This window comes from Oncorhynchus tshawytscha, linkage group LG15 (genome assembly GCF_018296145.1).
Source record: "Oncorhynchus tshawytscha isolate Ot180627B linkage group LG15, Otsh_v2.0, whole genome shotgun sequence".
Taxonomy (NCBI): domain Eukaryota; kingdom Metazoa; phylum Chordata; class Actinopteri; order Salmoniformes; family Salmonidae; genus Oncorhynchus; species Oncorhynchus tshawytscha.
This window is the reverse complement of record NC_056443.1, coordinates 11,362,790-11,383,212: the sequence shown is the minus strand read 5'-3', so window position 1 is coordinate 11,383,212 and position 20,423 is coordinate 11,362,790. Positions and strand designations below refer to the sequence as shown.

At 42.6% G+C, this 20,423-nt stretch overlaps 1 pseudogene; it reads right to left on the bottom strand.

Moving 5' to 3' along the window:
* Window positions 1-1,993: 1,993 nt before the first annotated feature.
* On the bottom strand, window positions 1,994-16,961 carry LOC112215052 (annotated as a pseudogene).
* Window positions 16,962-20,423: the final 3,462 nt, after the last annotated feature.

Sequence of the window (20,423 nt, the reverse complement as noted above, 5' to 3'; positions counted from 1 at the left end):
TCCCGCTCTGCCTCCTCATCTTCATCATATGGCTCTTCTACACCTGCATTGCTTGCTGTTTGGGGTTTTAGGCTGGGTTTCTGTACAGCACTTTGCGATATCAGCTGATGTACGAAGGGCTATATAAATAAATTTGATTTGATTTGATTCATCATCATCCTCCTCATCACTGTGGTGGGGGTTAGAGTGCACTGATGCCGAGGGGAGGGGGCACAGGGGGCACAGAGAGAGAGAGAGAGAGAGAGAGAGAGAAAGAGAGAGAGAGAGACAAATTATTCATGTCTCTGGACAAACCACAGCGCAACTGCACCTGTACAATACATACGACATACAAACCGTGAACACATGAGCAGAGAGAGAGAGAAACAGGGAGAGGTTGTTTTACGCAAGAAGGAACCTTCTCCGCTGTGCAATGCGGTTTCCGAGCCGGTCACGTGTGCACCTCAGCCACGCTCAAGGTACTAAACGATATCATAACCGCCATCGATAAAAGACAGTACTGTGCAGCCGTCTTCATCGACCTGGCCAAGGCTTTCGACTCTGTCAATCACCATATTCTTATCGACAGACTCAGTAGCCTCGGTTTTTCTAATGACTGCCTTGCCTGGTTCACCAACTACTTTGCAGACAGAGTTCAGTGTGTCAAATCGGAGGGCATGTTGTCCGGTCCTCTGGCAGTCTCTATGGAGGTACCACAGGGTTCAATTCTCGGGCCGACTCTTTTCTCTGTATATATCAATGATGTTGCTCTTGCTGCGGGCGATTCCCTGATCCACCTCTACGCAGATGACACCATTCTGTATACTTCTGGCCCTTCCTTGAACACTGTGCTATCTAACCTCCAAACGAGCTTCAATGCCATACAACACTCCTTCCGTGGCCTCCAACTGCTCTTAAACGCTAGTAAAACCAAATGCATGCTTTTCAACCTTTCGCTGCCTGCACCCGCACGCCCGACTAGCATCACCACCCTGGATGGTTCCGACCTAGAATATGTGGACATCTATAAGTACCTAGGTGTCTGGCTAGACTGCAAACTCTCCTTCCAGACTCATATCAAACATCTCCAATCCAAAATCAAATCTAGAGTCGGCTTTCTATTTCGCAACAAAGCCTCCTTCACTCATGCCGCCAAACTTACCCTAGTAAAACTGACTATCCTACCGATCCTCGACTTCGGCGATGTCATCTACAAAATAGCTTCCAATACTCTACTCAGCAAACTGGATGCAGTTTATCACAGTGCCATCCGTTTTGTTACTAAAGCACCTTATACCACCCACCACTACGACCTGTATGCTCTAGTCGGCTGGCCCTCACTACATGTTCGCCGCCAGACCCACTGGCTCCAGGTCATCTACAAGTATATGCTAGGTAAAGCTCCGCCTTATCTCAGTTCACTGGTCACGATGGCAACACCTACCCGTAGCACGCGCTCCAGCAGGTGTATCTCACTGATCATCCCTAAAGCCAAAACCTCATTTGGCCGCCTTTCCTTCCAGTTCTCTGCTGCCTGCGACTGGAACGAATTGCAAAAATCTCTGAAGTTGGAGACTTTTATCTCCCTCACCAACTTCAAACATCTGCTATCTGAGCAACTAACCGATCGCTGCAGCTGTACATAGTCCATCGGTATATAGCCCACCCAATTTACCTACCTCATCCCTATACTGTTTTTATTTTATTTACTTTTCTGCTCTTTTGCACACCAGTATCTCTACCTGCACATGTTCATCTGATCATTTATCACTCCAGTGTTAATCTGCTAAATTGTAATTATTTTTCATGCCTTTTGCACACAATGTATATAGATTCTATTTTTTTTCTACTGTTATTGACTTGTTTATTGTTTATTGTTTACTCCATGTGTAACTCTGTGTTGTTGTCTGTTCACACTGCTATGCTTTATCTTGGCCAGGTCGCAGTTGCAAATGAGAACTTGTTCTCAACTAGCCCTACCTGGTTAAATAAAGGTGAAGTAAATCAAATCAAATAAAAATGTAAATGTAAAAAAAGAAGTGCTCAGAAAACAGTAGTAACAGATTGGACAAATACCAAAGGATGTCTTGTCATTTACTAAACTGCCGGTCCACTATGTAGATTCCTGAGAGGAGCGGGACAGGTACGGACCAGTGAGACGCAGGAATAATGTATTCCGTTCTATTATAAACAGAGTATTTATTCTATTCTAAACTGCTGACTTGAAGTAGGGGTTATAAAATAGAGAGTCACTCTGTTCTTCTGGGTTTTCGGGGAACTCCCCAAATATATCAGAGCTCTTCCATAAGAGGTCAATCAAACTATGCACTGATTTGGTTATGAAACTGAAGAGGTGTGTACGCATGTACTGTACATACCGCATGCTGTGGTGTCTGACACATGTTCCTCCAAAAAGCAGCCGAAGCCAGACAGGTTGGTGGTCACACTGGGTATCCCCCATCACAGTACACTCAGCTGGGGAACAATAACAACATAATAGTGCACCCACACATCATAAAACACTCCACACACATGAAGGAATACACAAAAACAGAGACATAAACATTAGCCAGAGAAAACCAAAGTGATGGAGTTTATGGTTGCAGGCTGTGTAAGTGTGACAGGTCACCTGGTGTGTATTCCCAGGGCTCGTAGTAAGAAGGGAAGACCCCCAGGCGACAGCCTCGTACAAACTCCCCATTGTCCATAGGAAGCAGGGGACTGGTGGGGGACAGGAACTCTGGGTGGAACACTATCTGATAGTATCGGGAAACATGTCTGTTAGTACCACTTAGAATAAAATATAGATCAGCACTACACTGGCTATACTGTATGCTCCAAGGGTTCTCTGTAGCTCAGTTAGTAGAGCATGGCGCTGGCAACACTAGGATAGTGGGTTCGATTTCCAGGACCAAACATATGTCAAATCTTTGCACGCATGACTGTAAGTAACTAAGGATAAAAGTGTCTGCTAAATGGCATATACTGTATACTCTAATGCAGGGGTTCCCAAACTTTTTGGTTTGTGACCCACCAATTGAACAGTCTTTTGAGCCATAACCCACAAGTGTTGTGCGGTGAAAAGACATACACAGACCAAAGAATATGTCAAACATATTCTCGTGGCAGCGGAGAGGAAATTTCAAAGCTGATCTCTTGCAATTCCACACATCCTGCCATGGAGCTGAAAGAAAATGTTGCAGTTTCCTGAAATTCTGTACAGTTTGCCATGGCTAATGGTTTGTTCTTATGCTCAAACATTATAACAAAGTCAATGGGGGCCTAATTGTCTAGCTTTTATTTAGTTGATTGTAAATTCTCAACAATTATAAGTTATTTTAGAAAAATGTGTAAGTCCATTATCTTTTCCACATACTTTCTATTTGATTTTAGTCTTTTAAGTTTACAATGAAAGCGTTTTTCCATACCAATGTCATCCCGACCAACAGTTTGGGAACCACTGCTCTAATGGAAGAAAAAAAAACACTTTGATAGTACCTTACATAAAAGCAACAGGTATTACTTATCATAAGCACGCATGAGCCTTTATGATATCTTCTATATTGTCAATGTCTCGGCTGCCAGACCTTCTCCAGACAATTCTTCAACTGGTTTAACACAATAAACGAGACAAAACATTATCATGAACAAACACGGACATCGAACGAACATCCTGCAGACCTTGACTCGGTCAGTGCGAGCGCTGAAGAGGCCGATGCGTCCCACGTTGGCCAGGATGGGGTCAGAGGTGTCATCCCGCACGCTGTGAGTGGTCACTGGAGGAAGGGTGTGTCTCTGCAGAGAGGGAGACAGACAGAGTACAGTGTGTGTGTGTGTGTGTGTGTGTGTGTGTGTGTGTGTGTGTGTGTGTGTGTGTGTGTGTGTGTGTGTGTGTGTGTGTGTGTGTGTGTGTGTGTGTGTGTGTGTGTGTGTGTGTGTGTGTGTGTGTGTGTGTGTGTACGTGCATGCACGTGCATGTGCTGTGACTGCGTCATCAGTGTGCACGTGCCTTGAGCAGTAAACACGGCGCGTATCAACATCTATAAGTCACTGATCCATGACTAATAACCTTTACGGGTAGACATCAGGAATATGGATCTGAAGAAGAATATCTATCCATTGGCCTAATGGTATTTAATGATTCTCTTCTCTTGGGATTACCCTCAAAAGAAACACAAGCCTTTCTCCCAGAAGATATTAACTTGCTTGTAAAAGAGTTGCCGAACAGACAATAATGCGAAAAACATGTCACAAGTGAACAGGCTGCTACATCTCACGTCAGCTCTGAGGCGTAAGAACTTAGCAGACATGCAAAGCCATTTGTCACCCTAACCACTGTGTGAATGCAGCAAGTGCAGACAAACAAAACCAGTGCAGTAATTCTGCACTGGTCCATCTCAGGGCCAACGCAAACGGCAACGGCCACCATCTGTCCACCAATCAAACACCTGTGTCATCCTTTTAACGCCTGAACACGTGTGACATGAATAAATCTATGTGACAACGCCATTGTTATTGGCACTTTGCTATTAAACACTGCAACACCATCCAATCTATTGGCCCATGGCCTGGTGTTATGGAGGTTCAATGATTCACGCTGGGCTGTATAACTGCAGGGTCTATTCATTCATGGTTTTAGCACCAGGTGTCCCCCAGTCCCATTCTGAATTGATCACCTTACAGGGTCATAGCTCACATTGACCCTATCGGCCCATTCCACCACGTCAATGTTTAGTTACTCCATTCAGAAAACAGCAGGGTACAACGTATGGGGATTCTCTGGACGATACATCACTTTATTACCTTGTTGTCCAGTTTTCTCTGTCTTTCTACCACTCTGGTTGTCTTACACCCCAACTCTGTTTTATTTGATGTTCATCAGACAAATGTCTATACACCAGTCTTTTATTTTTAAGTAGACTTGACCCAATCTACAATAGCATTCTCAACAACCTAACACTTAATGGCTTTATTACTCTGTATAATGCACTTCGTACAACTATTCTATTCTATAACCTTTACCTCAGTATATTTCATACATGATCTGTCTCTTCAACTCCTACCTGTGTGGCATAGATGGCTCTCTTCGTGACGGTGAAGTCGTCTCTGTCCAGGATGGTGTCCAATACAGGGATGTCTCCTCTGAAGACATTATGAGGTCATCAGCAGGTCAAGCAACACTCAAGTAATCACATTAGAACCCGCATTGACAAGCCCTTCATTAACACGGAAGCTCGTTCCACACTTTGGTAACGTGGAAGACCCAAAGGTCACACACCATCCCTATGAATTAACCCCCATTTGTTTTGTACACTGCTGCTACTAGCTGTTTATTATCTATGCATAGTCACTTCACCCCTACCTACATGTACAAATGACCTCAACTAAGCTGTACCCCTTCTCACTGACTGGTACCCCCTGTATATAGACTAGTTATTGTTATTTTATTGTGTTACTTTTTATTATTTTTGGTAAATATTTTCTTAACTCTTCTTGAACTGCACTGTTGGTTAAGGGCTTGTAAGTAAGCATTTCAGGGTAAGGTCTACACTTGTTGTATTCGGCGCATGTGACAAATAACATTTCATTTCATTTCATTTGAAGTGCAGCCTTAGTTCATTCATAACAAAAGCCTGCTAAGGATTTCCTGGCTAAATGGCAGGGTTGTCAAATAGAGGGGTGTTACACTGATATGACATACAGTACAGGTCTGGTGAATACACTGGTGGAAGAGAGACTCTATATTTTTTCAATTGTTTTTCATTAACTTACTTTAACAAAGCCTCGTAAAGCCTCTTACAGTATCTTCCACAGTGTCCCTGTCAGAGAGAGATACATACAGTAGATAATAAGCAAACTGTTTGAGATTGAACATGTTAATAGGAACCATGTTGGCAACTCGAGTTCCAAGGCAAAATTCTAAGAAGAATGCAAATTAGAATGTTATTTTTATTCAATGATTGGTGCTAACATTGCAGACATTTTGCAGAACTCCATGAGGTGAACCATTGTGGGTTGCAGAGACGTACCAGAGCTGTTTGCATACCGCCTGTCCCTTCAGCATCTCCACGTTAAAGTTGTTGGTCTTGGCTGGCATGATGAAGAAAACCTCCACTGTGACGTCATTCTTATGCACCTGGGAGAGAAGGAAAAAAGCATAAATGAGATGAAGAATTAAGGATTAAACTGTCATTTTGTTTTGAGAGAGACCAGTAGAAGTGCAGTATGGATTAGAGGCCCATTATTTTTACTATTTTCTACTTTGCAGAATAATAGTGCAGACATCAAAACTATGAAAGAACACATATGGGATCATGTAGTAAGCAAAAAAGTGTTAAACAAATCAAAATATGATTTTATATTTGAGATTCTGCAAAGTAGCCAGCGTTTGCCTTGATGACAGCTTTGCACACTCTTGGCATTCTCTCAGCCAGCTTCATGAGGTAGTCATCCGGAATGCATTTCAATTAACAGGTGTTAAAAGTAAAAAGTTAATTTGTGGAATTTCTTTCCATCTTAATGCGTTTGAGCCAATCAGTTGGGTTGTGACAAGGTAGGGGTGATATACAGAAGATAGCCCTATTTGCTAAAAGACAAAGTCCATATTATGGCAAGAACAGCTCAAATAAGCAAAGAGAAATGACAGTCCATCATTACTTTAAGACATGAAGGTCATTCAATATGGAAAATGTCAAGTACTTTGAACGTTTGCAGTCGCAAAAAACCATCAAGCACTATGATGAAACTGGCTCTCATAAGGACCGCCACAGGAAAGGGAGAGCCAGAGTTACCTCTGCTGCAAAGGATAAGTTCATTAGAGCTGCAACCCAAGTAAATACTTCACAGAGTTCAAGTAACAGACACATGTCAACATCAACTGTTCAGAGGAGACTTTGTGAATCAGGACTTCATTTTACCTTTATTTAACTAGGCAAGTCAGTTAAGAACAAATTCTTATTTTCAATGACAGCCTAGGAACAGTGGGATGGATGTTGTTCAGGGGCAGAACAACAGATTTATTTACCATGTCAGATCGGGGATTTAATCTTACAACCTTTCGGTTACTAGTCCAACACTCTAACCACTAGGCTACCTGCCGCCCAAAAATCTCATGGACAAATTTCTGCAAAGAAACCACTACTAAAGGACACCAATAAGAAGAAGAGACTTGCTTGGGCCAAGAAACACAAGCAATGGACATTAGACCGGTGTAAATCTGTCCTTTGGTCTGATGCGTCCAAATGTGAGAATTTTGGTTCCAACCGCCGTGTCTTTGTGAGACGCAGAGTAGGTGAACGGATGATCTCCGCATGTGTGGTTCACACCATGAGGCATGGAGGAGGAGGTGTGATGGTGTGAGGTTGCTTTGCTGGTGACACTGTCAGTGATTTATTTAGAATTCAAGGTACACTTAACCAGCATGGCTACCGCAGCATTCTGCAACAATACGTCAACAGGACAATGACCCAAAACACATCCAGGCTGTGTAAGGGCTATTTCACCAAGAAGGAGTGATGGAGTGCTGCATCAGATGACCTGGCCCTCAAAATCACCTGACTTCAACCCAATTGAGATGGTTTGGAATGAGTTGATGGCAGAGTGAAGGAAAAGCAGCCAACAAGTGCTCAGCATATGTGGGAACTCCTTCAAGACTGCTGGAAAAGCATTACAGGTGAAGCTGGTTGAGAGAATGCCAAGAGTGTGCAAGCTATCATCAAGGCAAAGGGTGGCCACTTTAAATAGTCTTGAATAAAATATATATTTTGATTTGTTTAACACTTTTTTGGTTACTACATGATTCCATATGCGTTATTTCATAGTTTTGATGTCTTCACTATTATTCTACAATGTAGAAAATAGTAGAAATAAAGAAAAACCCTTGAATGAGTAGGTGTGTCTAAACTTTTGACTGGTACTGTAGTTAGCAGTATATTGGATAACAAACTTGAAAACATAATAAGGACTTAATTATTACCCATAGAAGTGTCCCCTGATAAATTCCTAAATCGGACCCTGGCTAGTGGAGTGAAGGTTCTGGGAACTCATGCATGGCTGAGAACTTCTTGATGTTCAGTCCGTTCGGCATCACCATATCTGTACAGTAGATAGAGAGAAACCCAGCCTATTCAATATCAAATATCCCTGCTCTGTCACTTTATGTTCAATAGGAGTACAGTTGTAAAGTACAGTTGCAAAGACATGGGCACAGTGGACAGCAGCTCTCTCCAGACAGTAGCGATGGTAGACCTGCCCCTCACCAGCCTCCTGGTCTATGTTGAGCTGACAGGGGCACATCAGAAATCAACACAAGAGTCATTAATATGTCATTATTAAGAGATAACTATTGTGTATTTACCAATTGTCATGTACATTCTAAGTAAATATCAGTTATATACTGAATGAAACCTGTGATTAAAACTCTTTACAATGTTCTACACTAACTATTATTGGGGCTATGGGGTTCATTTTGAGTTTGACAAATGTTTGAAGTAGGATCTCCCTTGAGTAACCTGTCTGCCAGCGAGGAGGAGGCTTCCTGTTCCTCTCCATAATGAGAAGCTGCTGTCAATTACCCAGCCTGCTCAGTGAATGACCTTTAGGTCCACAATGACCTTTTTACACTTAGCCTGAGGGCCAATTACAGTACCATACAACCAGCGCAAACACAACACAGACCCATAGCTTACTGACACACAGGGGAGACACTGGGAGAAACTCTAAATCTAACAAAAACACCTGACTCTGTGACGAGCAAAACATTTTCTGAGGCATTTGAATAACAAAGCCACAGACCTATAGCTCACTGATGCACTGGAGAGATACTGGGAAAAACAAAACTCAAACTAACTCAAACAACGCTTAATGTATTATTACCCCAACATTGTTAAAGCTGAAAAAGTTAGTGAGGAATTTAAATAACAAAAGTTTATAGGTTTGTGTGTGTGCGTGTGTGGCCTCTTTACCTTGTCCAATTTGTTGTAGAAGTCCACATTTCCGGCACAGAGGTATTGTCCCAACAGAGTGGCATGGGTTGTGAGGATGGTTGGCAAGGGAATCTTCCGCAAGCAACAGAGAATAAGTCCTCCCCCTGCCTGCCACTCATGGAAATGGTCGAGGACATTGGGCGAGTCTCCAAGCTGGTCGGTTAACTAGGAATGAAAGCAACAAATTACTGATGATTAGCTCTATCATCTCATATTACCCAAGAGGGTGAATATGTTTTGAGTAAAAAGAAGTAGGCTACTGTATCATTTATTTTTTAAAGGTATCTGACATTAAAGTATTCACATCGAGCAGATATCCGTGACTTCAAAAAACAAACCCATACAGCAATCTTTAAACCTCTTTCAGAGTATTTTTCACAGCATCCTTAACAAGCTGACAAATTACCTCTTTAAAGAACCAGGCAACCATGGATCCAAAAACGTTTGCCTCACTGTCATGGGCGGGCATACCGATAACCCCAGGTGTCCCACAGATCCCCCTTCCATCGGTCCAGGTTCCAGGCTGCTGACCCCGTGTCAAATAGGACCACATAGGGACTGCCCTCGATCAGCCAGCGCCCACAGTCAACCTAAAACATACAGCATAATCCCAACATAAGGGAAAGATATGTGTGGTTCTAGAAGACAGTACCAACCAACACGAGTCCCACAATCACAGTATCAAACACATGGGGCAAAGCTGAAATACCACTAAATAATAGTTTCTGAAGATGCTGATGTATTTGTTTGTCTCTGATCCCGGAGATGGTGTTTTATCTGCCAACTTGAGGATTCATCATCTCTATCTAACTCCATTGGCGTTAACAGTGTCGGCCTACTTCTGTAGAAGTGCATGTCTGCCCTCTTCTGGACAGAAAGTACTACTACAGGATTGTGTATTCTCCACTTGCATGTCCCACCTATAGAATAGAATAGAAAATAATATAATATATTACATCTGTAGTAGAGTACCAGGCAGCCATTGTCAATAAGGGCGCACATAGCTTTCTTGATGGCTGGGTTTTGGGGGCTCACACTGCTCCACCTGGGTCTTGAAATTGTGTTCGTAAAACGACCCCATCATGAATAAGTTCTCCCCCCATTCGTCCACTGTTATCTTGGCCCTGGTCTGGATCACTGTGTGGATCCCACAAACTTTCTAACTTGTGACTTGTTATGACACACATAAGGGGTGTGTCAACATATTAAGATATAGTTCTGCATGATATTGTGTATTTTGCACGATTAATAGTCTGGAATTAACAACAACAAAAAAGACCATGATATAAATAACAAAGTTGAAACTTGAAAATGCTGCGTAAAAGTTACAGTCAAATATTTGTGAAGAGGACCATCAACAATCAGAAACCCCTGTATTACGTTTGCACAACATGATAGGTGCAGAAGACGTTTCCCTGAGGACAAATACATATACACGATAAGCAGTGTTGGGGAAGCTACTCTGAAAATATAGTTTACCAAGCTACCAATTTCTTCACTCTGGTAGAATTTAAGCTAGACAAAGAACCATATACTTTACTTCACTAAATTAACTTTGAAATTTCACTACGTCCAAACTACTTTGTGAAACATTATCATGTCTATGTCTGAAATGTCACAGACTACAAATTGCAAGATCAGATCACTTTGGGGTCATATGTTAACAGAATGTGTCATTTAGCCTATTAAATACATAAACAATGTTTCAAGTAAGAATTAGGCAGGTCTGATGCCGAAAAAGGAACAAAATCTTCCCCCCTACTTCCCCCCTATTTTATTTTATTTTTGCAAAAAAAAGTAGTGTGTATCTCCAGTAGTTAGCTAAATCGCTACATGAAAAAAAGCACTACCAAGATTTGAATTCAGTTCAACTACCACCAAGCTATTGCAAAATGTAGTTACATTAAAACTGTCACATGCGCCAAATACAAAACCTTACTGTGAAATGCGTACTTACAAGACCTTAACCAACAATGCAGTTTAAAAAAAATAGAGTTATGAAAATATTTACTAAATTAACAAAACTAAAATTTTTAAAAAGTAACAATAAAACAACAAGAATGATGCTATATACAGGGGGTTGCGGTACAGAGTCAATGTGCGGGGGTACAGGTTAGTTGAGGTAATTTGTACATGTAGGATGGGGTCAAGTGACTATGCATAGCTAATAAACCAGCGAGTAGCTGCAGTGTAAAAACAAAAGGGGGGGTCAATGCAAGTAGTCCGTGTGGCCATTTTAGTAATTGTTCAGCAGTCTTATGGCTTTGGGGTAGAAGCTGTTAAGGAGCCTTTTGGACCTAGACTTGGCTCTCTGGAATTGCTTGCCATGCGGTAGCAGAGAAAACAGTCTATGACTAGGGTGACTGGAGTCTTCGGCCATTTTTGGGGCCTTCCTCTGACACCTCCTAGTATATAGGTCCTGGATGGCAGGAAGCTTGGGCCCAGTGATGTACTGGGCTGTACTCACTACACTCTGTAGCGCCTTGCGGTCAGATGCCGAGCAGTTGCTATACCAGGCAGTGATGCAACTGGTCAGGATGCTCTCGATGGTGCAGCTGTAGGTCTTTTTGAGGATCTGGGGACCCATGCCAAATCGTTTCAGTCTCCTGAAGGTGAAAAGGCGTTGTCGTGGCTTCTTCACGACTTTCTTTGGGTTTTTGGACCATGATAGTTTGTTGGTATTGTGGACACCAAGGAACTTGAAACTCTTGACCCACTCAACTACAGCCCTGTCAATGTGAATGGGGCGTGTTCGGCACACCTTTCCCTGTAGTCGATCTTCTCCTTTGTCTTGCTCACGTTGAGGGAGAGGTTGTTGTCCTGGTACCACACTGCCAGGTCTCTGGCCTCCTCCCTATAGGCTGTCTCACCACGCAGTCATGGGTAAACAGGGAGTACAGGTGTACATCAGCGTGGCAGATGTGTTGTTGCCTACCCTTACCACCCGGGGGCGGCCGGTCAGGAAGTCCCGGATTCAGTTGCAGAGGGAGGTGTTTAGTCCCAGGGTACTTAGCTTAGTGATGAGCTTTGTGGATTGAACTAGTTGACTGCATATACAGTGGTTCACTAATCCCCAACACTGCATAAGCGATGACCTCTGAACTCTTCACAACAACAACAGGATAGACTCAGACAACAGATCCGTCCATATACAGTACACAGAACTGAAGAGCCCTATACTACAAAACGTCCATTGTTTCTATGATCATTGGGACTCTCATGTCTAGTTTAGTAAGGTTAAGGTTCATACAGTGTATACAACAATAGTACATATGGTTCACACATCCTGTTACACAAACATTAAGACAAATGTATTTGACAGAGATTGTGTATTTGTCTTCAATTAAATGTCTAACAGTTCAGACAGTGAGACAGTTAATATTCTCCAATCACACTGTATTTTCAATGTATTTCAATATTTGCTCTTTTGGGACCAAAGATTCAAAGATGACCATATTTAGCAAAAAGAAGATGACAGGTGACACTGGCATTAGGCTAAACTGTCACAGCTCCAGAGGAATTTTAAGATGATCCTCCCAATCATGATAGTATCCCATATCTGACCACTCTGGACCAATAATCCAGGGGTCGTGAACTCTTTAAGAGTTGCTCCATATTTGTACACTTCACTGCGACCCATCTTTACACAAAAGTAGTAACATTGCCTAAAATAAGTGATGTGCTATTAAAATTGCATGATCATCAATGGTATCTGTAGACAATGCATACAACTTTGCATCCACTGTCACTGTAACATTTACTGAAGAGGGACACAAAACAATTATACTCCAAGAACCAAGACCATTAAAAGAGACTTTACAGTGAATTGTCTATCTCCATGCAGATAATTCTCGGTCAAGTAATACTAACGTTTATTAGTAACCTCCCAGGCTGCCTCAAACAAGAGGAGGTTGTCTACAGGTAGAACTTCCTCATCCCACAGATGCAGACCCGTTCAGTGACGTCATGGATAAGGGACGGGTCAGGGGCAAGAAAAGGTAAGTGATGAGAGCAACTGATGCTCTCTCAGTTTGTTAGTCCTCTCCTCTGTAGGTTCAACAGTAAACTGTCTATCTTCTCACATCCAAATATGCCACTGGAGTTCAGTTGGACTCAGAAGAGGATGCAACACACATCCCATGGTCCCAGTTCGTCACTCTTAGAAGTCCACTGTCCAGGCCGCCTACTTTTTGTGATTGAATCTGACCCTCTGAACAGAAAGTCAACATTCCCTGGCTGCATGCACGGGACTGAAGTCCACACACAGACATCAAGAGTAATGTTTTGACAAAGCCAATAGTGAGCAAAGGTGGAAAATATACAGATACAGGATCTTAATTTGAGCCAGTTTGCTACAGCGGGAAAATAATCCTGCAGCAACAAGAAATGTGAATTATTATGTGGATTTTAATGAATGGACATTTTTATGGGGGTTGATACGTTTTTGGTTACTGGAAATAACAAGCTTTAGAAGCATTTTTAAAACTCAAATACACCACAAGTTTGCATTTCCTACTGTGCAGGACAATTCTCAGCAACAAAAGAGTGATCAAATGAAGATCCTACATCATTTATAAATCAAAGTTTTACAGTCATTATTTTGTGGTTTCCCTAGCCTTAAACAGTACGCCAAATTCATGATATAAAAAAATACTCATTCACGTTTAGATATTGTATTTTTTACATAAAAATGCAAATATTTATTATTTATATTATGAATTTGACCCTACTATTTATAGGGCTACAGTTCCTTTTTTAAGCTATGTAGACTATATGAGGACTACTGGAGTTGTATTATCATGCATATCATATGTCTGCAATTAAGGGACCTCGACATTAATTACAAAAGCCTAAATAATGACACAAATTACACTCTTGTTTTGAAACAATAGTTTATGTTAGGGGGGAAAAAAACTGTCATTGCGTCAAAAACAAAACCTAGGTAGACTACAGTTACTTTCTGCTTGATGATCACGCAGAATTATGTGACGCAATGTTTGCTTGAACTTTGCTTCTCCTCGTTCAGTGGCAGCCAAGTGTTAGGGCTGTGCAGTGTATCAACACATTGAAACCTGACCTCGCTCTTAATCCATGTTCAGTCCATGTAGCCTTTTCAAGAGAACCAACATCAAATCAAATCAAATCAAACAGGTGTTTGACCTTACAGTGAAATGCTTACTTACAAGCCCTTAACCAACAATGCAGTTTTAAGAAAATCCCCTCCCCCAAAAAAGTAAGAGATAAGGATAACAAATAATAAAAGAGCAGCAGTAAATAACAATAGTGGGGCCATGTACAAATCAAATCAAATCAAATGTATTTGTCACATACACATGGTTAGCAGATGTTAAATGCGAGTGTAGCGAAATGCTTGTGCTTCTAGTTCCGACAATGCAGTAATAACCAACGAGTAATCTAACTGAACAATTCCAAAACTACTACCTTATACACACAAGTGTAAAGGGATAAAGAATATGTGCATAAAGATATATGAATGAGCGATGGTACAGAATGGCATAGGCAAGATGCAGTAGATGGTATCGAGTACAGTATATACATATGAGATGAGTAATGTAGGGTATGTAAACAAAGTGGCATAGTTTAAAGTGGCTAGTGATACATGTATTACATAAAGATGCAGTAGATGATATAGAGTACAGTATATACATATACATATGAGATGAGTAATGTAGGGTATGTAAACATTATATTAAGTAGCATTGTTTAAAGTGGCTAGTGATATATTTTACATCAATTTCCATTATTAAAGTGGCTGGAGTTGAGTCAGTGTGTTGGCAGCAGCCACTCAATGTTAGTGGTGGCTGTTTAACAGTCTGATGGCCTTGAGATAGAAGCTGTTTTTCAGTCTCTCGGTCCCAGCTTTGATGCACCTGTACTGACCTCGCCTTCTGGACTATAGCGGGGTGAACAGGCAGTGGCTCGGGTGGTTGTTGTCCTTGATGATCTTCATGGCCTTCCTGTGACATCGGGTGGTGTAGGTGTCCTGGAGGGCAGGTAGTTTGCCCTCGGTGATGCGTTGTGCAGATCTCACTACCCTCTGGAGAGCCTTACGGTTGTGGGCGGAGCAGTTGCCGTACCAGGCGGTGATACAGCCCGACAGGATGCTCTCAATTGTGCATCTGTAGAAGTTTGTGAGTGCTTTTGGTGACAAGCCAAATTTCTTCAGCCTCCTGAGGTTGAAGAGGCGCTGCTGCGCCTTCTTCACGACGCTGTCTGTGTGGGTGGACCAATTCAGTTTGTCCGTGACGTGTACGCTGAGGAACTTAAAACTTACTACCCTCTCCACTACTGTCCCATCGATGTGGATAGGGGGGTGCTCCCTCTGCTGTTTCCTGAAGTCCACAATCATCTCCTTTGTTTTGTTGACGTTGAGTGTGAGGTTATTTTCCTGACACAACACTCCAAGGGCCCTCATCTCCTCCCTGTAGGCCATCTCGTCATTGTTGGTAATCAAGGGGTGTACCAGTACAGTGTCAATGTGCGGGGGGCACCGGTGTTGAGGTAATTGAGATAATTATGTACATGTAGGTAGAGTAATTAAAGTGGCTATGCAAAGATAATAACAGAGAGTAGCAGCAGCGTAGGGGGGGCAATGCAAATAGTCTGGGTAGCCATTTGATTAGCTGTTCAGGAGTCTTATGGCTTGGGGGTAGAAGCTGTTTAGAAGCCTCTTGGACCTAGACTTGGCGCTCCGGTACCGCTTGCTGTGCGGTAGCAGAGAGAACAGTCTTTGACAATTTTTAGGACCTTCCTCTGACAACGCCTGGTATAGAGGTCCAGGATGGAAGCTTGGCCCCGATGATGTACTGGGCCGTACACACTACCCTCTGTAGTGCCTTGCGGTCGGAGGCCGAGCAGCTGCCATACCAGGCAGTGATGCAACCAGTCAGGATGCTCTCGATGGTGCAGCTGTAAACTCTTTTGAGGATCTGAGGACCCATGCCAAATCTTTTCAGTCTCCTGAGGGGGAACAGCTTTTGTTGTGCCCTCTTCACTACTGTCTTGGTGTACTTGGACCATGTTAGTTTGTTGGTGATGTGGACACCAAGGAACTTGAAGCTCTCAACCTGCTCCACTACAGCCCCGTCGATGATAATGGGGGCGTGCTCGGTCCTCCTTTCCTGTTGTCCACAATTATCTCCTTTGTCTTGATCACGTTGAGGGAGAGGTTGTTGTCCTGGCACCACACGGTCAGGTCTCTGACCTCCTCCCTATAGACTGTCTCATCGTTGTCGATGATCAAGCTGTTGTGTCATCAGCAAATTTAACGATAGTGTTGGAGTCGTACCTGGCTGTGCAGTCATGAGGGAACAGGGAGTACAGGAGGGGACTGAGCACGCACCCCTGAGGGATCCCTGTGTGGAGGATCAGCGTGGCGGATGTGTTGTTACCTACCCTTACCACTTGGGGGCAGCCCATCAGGAAGTCCAGGATATAGTTGCAGAGGGAGGTGTTTAGTCCCAAGGTCCTTAGCTTAGTGATGAGCTTTGAGGGCACTATGGTGTTGAACGGTGGGCTGTAGTCAATGAATAGCATTCTCACATAGGTGTTCCTTTTGTCCAGATGGGAAAGGGCAGTGTGGCATGTAATAGAGATTGCATGATCTGTGGATCTGTTGGTGCGGTATGCAAATTGGAGTGGGTCTAGGGTTTCTGGGATACTGGTGTGAGCAATAATCAGCTTTTCAAAGCATTTCATGGCTACAGACTTGAGTGCTTCGGATCGGTCGTCATTTAGGCAGGTTACCTTAGTGTTCTTGGGAACAGGGACTATGGTGGTCTGCTTGAAACTCAGACAGGGAAAGGTTGAAAATGTCAGTGAAGACACTTGCCAGTTGGCAGCGCATGCTCGGAGTACATGTCCTGGTAAACCATCTGGCCCAGCGGCCTTGTGAATGTTGACCTGTTTAAAGGTCTTACTCACATCGGCTGCGGTGAGCTTGTTCATACAGTCGCCTGGAACATCTGATGCTCTCATGCATGATTCAGTGTTACTTGCCTCGAAGTGAGCATAAAAGTTATTTAGCTCGTCTGGTAGGCTCATGTCACTGGGTAGCTCTCGGCTGTGCTTCCCTTTTGTAGTCTGTAATAGTTTGCAAGACCTGCTACATCCGACGAGCGTCGGAGTACGCTTTGCCTGTTTGATGGTTCGTCGGAAGGCATAGCGGGATTTTTTATAAGCTTCCAGGTTAGAGTCCCTTTCCTTGAAAGTGGCAGCTCTACCTTTTAGCTCAGTGCAAATGTTGCCTGTATCCATGGCTTCAGGTTGGGGTATGTACATACATTCACTGTCAGGACAACGTCCTAAATGCATTTATTGATAAAGCCAGTGACTGATGTGGTATACTCCTCAATGCCATCGGAAGAATCCCAAAATATATTCCAGTCTGTGCTAGCGAAACAGTCCTGTAGTTTAGCATCTGCTTCATCTGACCACTTTTTTATAGACCGAATCACTGGTGCTTCCTGCTTTAATTTTTGCTTGGCACCCCCATAGTCCTATTTCTCAATATTGCCTAGCCTACAGTGCCTTGCGAAAGTATTCAGCCCCCTTGAACTTTGCGACCTTTTGCCACATTTCAGGCTTCAAACATAAAGATATAAAACTGTATTTTTTTGTGAAGAATCAACAACAAGTGGGACACAATCATGAAGTGGAACGACATTTATTGGATATTTCAAACTTTTTTAACAAATCAAAAACTGAAAAATTGGGCGTGCAAAATTATTCAGCCCCTTTACTTTCAGTGCAGCAAACTCTCTCCAGAAGTTCAATGAGGATCTCTGAATGATCCAATGTTGACCTAAATGACTAATGATGATAAATACAATCCACCTGTGTGTAATCAAGTCTCCGTATAAATGCACCTGCACTGTGATAGTCTCAGAGGTCCATTAAAAGCGCATCATGAGCATCATGGAGAACAAGGAACACACCAGGCAGGTCCGAGATACTGTTGTGAAGAAGTTTAAAGCCGGATTTGGATACAAAAATATTTCCCAAGCTTTAAACATCCCAAGGAGCACTGTGCAAGCGATAATATTGAAATGGAAGGAGTATCAGACCACTGCAAATCTACCAAGACCTGGCCGTCCCTCTAAACTTTCAGCTCATACAAGGAGAAGACTGATCAGAGATGCAGCCAAGAGGCCCATGATCACTCTGGATGAACTGCAGAGATCTACAGCTGAGGTGGGAGACTCTGTCCATAGGACAACAATCAGTCGTATATTGCACAAATCTGGCCTTTATAGAAGAGTGGCAAGAAGAAAGCCATTTCTTAAAGATATCCATAAAAAGTGTAGTTTAAAGTTTGCCACAAGCCACCTGGGAGACACACCAAACATGTGGAAGAAGGGGCTCTGGTCAGATGAAACCAAAATGGAACTTTTTGGCAACAATGCAAAACGTTATGTTTGGCGTAAAAGCAACACAGCTCATCACCCTGAACACACCATCCCCACTGTCAAACATGGTGGTGGCAGCATCATGGTTTGGGCCTGCTTTTCTTCAGCAGGGACAGGGAAGATGGTTAAAATTGATGGGAAGATGGATGGAGCCAAATACAGGACCATTCTGGAAGAAAACCTGATGGAGTCTGCAAAAGACCTGAGACTGGGACGGAGATTTGTCTTCCAACAAGACAATGATCCAAAACATAAAGCAAAATCTACAATGGAATGGTTCAAAAATAAACATATCCAGGTGTTAGAATGGCCAAGTCAAAGTCCAGACCTGAATCCAATCGAGAATCTGTGGAAAGAACTGAAAACTGCTGTTCACAAATGCTCTCCATCCAACCTCACTGAGCTCGAGCTGTTTTGCAAGGAGGAATGGGAAAAAAATTCAGTCTCTCGATGTGCAAAACTGATAGAGACATACCCCAAGCGATTTACAGCTGTAATCACAGCAAAATGTGGCGCTACAAAGTATTAACTTAAGGGGGCTGAATAATTTTGCACGCCCAATTTTTCAGTTTTTGATTTGTTAAAAAAGTTTGAAATATCCAATAAATGTCATTCCACTTCATGATTGTGTCCCACTTGTTGTTGATTCTTCACAAAAAAATACAGTTTTATATCTTTATGTTTGAAGCCTGAAATGTGGCAAAAGGTCGCAAAGTTCAAGGGGGCCGAATACTTTCGCAAGGCACTGTATAGGTGGTTTAGCCTATAGGTAGGCATATTGGTGGTATATGGCATAATTTGTCATTAAATAATCTGGGTTTCATTCCCAGAAATAGTCCCCATATGTTGTGTTGGCTATGTAAACACTTGGCACCCCCATGCGTCCTGAATGAGTTGTGTTTTAAGCATGGGGTTGAATGTTGGTCAAATAGAATGCATCCATTTCTGATGGCCCAACATTACAAGAATCAATCATGGGTGAAGTAATTGATATGGATGTCAAGCAAACGCATAATTGATATTTGGCTAGTGTCTGCTGCCCAAAATCTTCCCATATCCCTCAAACCTCTCATGCACTCTAGCAAACAGCATCAATTCAACAATGAACACATCTGACAGTCAAATTTTCAGAGAAAAGTCATCCCTTGGCACGGATTGTCAACATTTTCTAGAAGGTAATGAATTATTCATTTCAGCACCACTAAGCAGTGGACAGCGCCGCGAACGCGACTCATCCGCTGTCATCTCGCTCCGAACAATCCGGTGCATACAGACGGAAATATAAAAGGCAGAGAATACACGTCGTGCATCAAAGAAAGACAGCTTAGTGTAGATGACCACACATTGTTTCTTGCTGCATTGGTTGGATGCGAAGTGTGATCACTTGGATTTTGACAGAATGAGAATGCTGGCATTTTTCCTGGTTTGTGCGATAATTCGCCAGTATGGAACATGGGGGACTCCAACTCCAGGATTTGGGTGGACGGATATTCCAGGTAATTTCTTGCTTTGATATATTCTAATGACTTTTTGTTGATGTTCATTTTCTTCTCATAATGTCCTGAGACAAACTTTTTAATATCCAAAATTAATAAAATAAGATTTGATGCTCTCTCTTTTCTCAGGACATACACCTGCTAAGGCGCAAGAGGGGCACTCTGTTGTGATGAGAAGTAAGGTCGTCAGTCCGAATTTACCTGACGATGCGAACCTTTGTTACCTTTTGAAAGAAGGTAATGAAGACCAGCAACAAATTATCTGCAAACATCGTTTAACTCGGACCAGCAAATTCAACTTCAACCCGTTTGGTCTCCGATTTGGAAAGCGCGACAAATTTAACCCATCCATGGCCAACCTCATAAGATCCAGTACAAGCAAATGGTTGCCTATTCTACTCTACTTCAGAGAACTAGAAATTCCTGCCTAAATTGGTTCCTTCCCAAGAAGGAACCAATGTTTAAACAATGGAGATGGTCAATTGCTTTTGCTATAGCAGTTATAGCAGCATCCTTATAACCATTCACTCATGAGG